Genomic DNA, 2,715 nt, shown 5'->3' with positions numbered 1-2,715 from the left:
ATGGGTATAAACCGTGTACGTGTATGAAAGTCTGTCAAAGACTAAGTGCAATCTACTTTTAAAATGTGATAGAAAAGTCCTACAATGGCATGTCTTACATTCAATGACACTGTATACATGCTTTCTCTCCTCATTAACACAAAGTAATATTAAAAGTGGCTCTTCTCTGAGATCAAGTGGTGGTGACTGCCTGGAACAATTTCCAATGTATTAAAAATGTGTCCTTGGCCGGGCGGTGGTGGCGCATGCCTTTAGTCCCAGCACTCAGGAGGCAGAGGCAGACAGATCTCTGTGAGTTTGAGGCCAGCCAGGTCAACAGAGCAAGTTCCAGGACAGGCTCCAAAGCTACAGAGAAACCCCGTGTCGAGAAAAAAAAAGTGTCCTTATGCTGAAAAATGAGACTAGAGTTGTATGAACCTCCAGCATTTGTTTTAATTTTGAAACATTTTAAAAAACAAACAGATTTCCATGTATCATAATTGAGTGCTTATGTTACTTATGAAAAATTATGACTTCATTTTGATTCAGAAATGGAAGAAAATGTAAAAATCTATCTCTTGGGGACTAGAAATGGCTCATTGGTTAAGTGTTTTTGCTACTTTTCCAGAGAACCTAAGTCGGGCTTCCAGAACCTGTATTAGGCTCTGGGGATCCGATGACCTCTTCTGGCCTCTAAAGGTACTTACATGCAAAAGTACACACACACACACAAACACACACACAATTTTTTTAAAAATCTCTTGGATATTTCTGGCATGCAGAAGTTGATTTACCTGGGTAAGAAGAGATGATGTACTATTTTTATAGGTGACAATATTGGGTCTAAACTGACAGGGTGAAATTCAGTAGGGCTAAGCACTAACTCCAGCACTGAGATCCAATAAAATCAATGCCTCAATTAAGAATAAAAGTTCAGCTGCACAGTGGTCAATAAGAACAGGATTGCAGGGTGGTGAGTTGGGTGAAGGTTTCATTTTAGTTGGTGGTGCAATATGGCCACTGCGGACGTTAGCTCAAGGCTTTGACAGCATCAGTAAAATGCAGAACGCATACGCAGGAAGTCTTACTTACTGCAGTTGGTCAAAAGGCATCGGGATGATTGCATACAATAATAGATACCCAAATCTTTTTATTTCTTAGTGTTGGGGCCAATTGTTTTTTATTTTTATTTTTTGAGTCAGAGTCTCATGCACAAACTCAAACTCCCTATTTAGTCAAGGCTAATCTTGAATTTCTGATCCTCTCTTCTTCATTCCCCAAGTGTTAGGGTTACAGGCATGGATGCAGCTTGTAACTGTGTTTATGTGGAGGCTTTGCACACGCTACATGGGTGCTTTACCAACTGAATTCCATCTCTAGCCTGCTTTGGATGGTTACAAAAGTAATGCGTTTTGCCAATTAAGGCACGAACAGATGTTTGCTCTCATCAGCCATTGGCAGCTGCAAACCAAGGCATAATGAAGAACTGCTCACACCAACCAGAATCCCTAGGGTAAATAGGAAGGGCAGGGCTGGGGCAATGTCTCAGTTGTTCAAAGTTCTTGCCACGCAATTCCAACGTCTTGAATTTGATACCCAGATCATATGTACTTGTAGTCCCAATGCTGGATGATGGAGACATGAGGATCTCTGGGGCTTGTTGGTGAACCAACTAGCTTGATTAGCCAATTCCAGGCCAAGGGAGAGACTCTGTTTTAAAAAAAAAAACCAAGGTGGATGGCAGCTAAGGAAGACGAGCTCTGAACTCCACACATGCCAACACGCACTCATGCACACACACACACACACACGGACACACACACACACACACACACACACGGACACATATGGACACGTACTGAAAACAATGTAGAGCTCTTGAAATACAGGTGTATTGTGGGTATGGATGTAAAATGAAGGGTCCCTGTTAGGGAATAAAAAACCACCACAGTTTGGCAGTTTCTTAAAAGTTCAGCACAGGCTTGCTCAATGACTAAGCAGCCATACTCCTAAATTAGATTATACTGATACATTCATAGGTAAAGCAATATGCTAAGATCAATGAACTCAGTGAATTTTATGGTGGAAAACTTGTATCGTTGCAGTGAAAAAGTATCTGAAAAAGGAGGGAGGATGTATCTGTGCCCACAGTTCCAGGGTACAGCCCATCATGGTGGGGAGCCGCGAGGCAGCCCGTCACACTGCGCCTGCAGGCAGGAAGCAGAGCGCCAAGTCTGCCTAGCTTGCTTTCTCCTTTTTATTCAGTCCAGGACCCCAGCCCATAAAATGGAGCAACCCACATTTGGGGTGAATCTTCTCACCCCATCTAACGCAACCTAGAAGCTTCCTCTTGGTTTTCTCCACCTAGATTTAGGTAATTCTGTACTTTGACAAGTTGGTAATCAAATCACATATCCTGATGTTCATCAGGAAAAGCCAACCCACACAGAGAACCAGGGGGGAAAATGAAAACAACGAAGAAAACATAAATGAGCAAAAATACCCCAAGTCCAATCACCCAGAAATAAACTATGGTCACCCCAGGGGGGAAAATGCCATTCTGAGTGTCTCCTTAGGATCATGGCAAGGGCCAGAGGACAGCAGAAGAGAGCAACAATGTTGCCCTGTGGTGTCAAGTGTTACTCTGCCCATTAGAAAGCAGAGGTTGCTTGAATTTAGTGAGACCAGCATCCTAGTTTTAAAGACTGAGAACTGAGACTCCTGGATCCCACTACT

The sequence above is a fragment of the Microtus pennsylvanicus genome, chromosome 7, assembly GCF_037038515.1.
Source record: "Microtus pennsylvanicus isolate mMicPen1 chromosome 7, mMicPen1.hap1, whole genome shotgun sequence".
In the NCBI taxonomy this organism is placed as follows: domain Eukaryota; kingdom Metazoa; phylum Chordata; class Mammalia; order Rodentia; family Cricetidae; genus Microtus; species Microtus pennsylvanicus.
Note: the sequence above shows the minus strand (reverse complement) of the source record.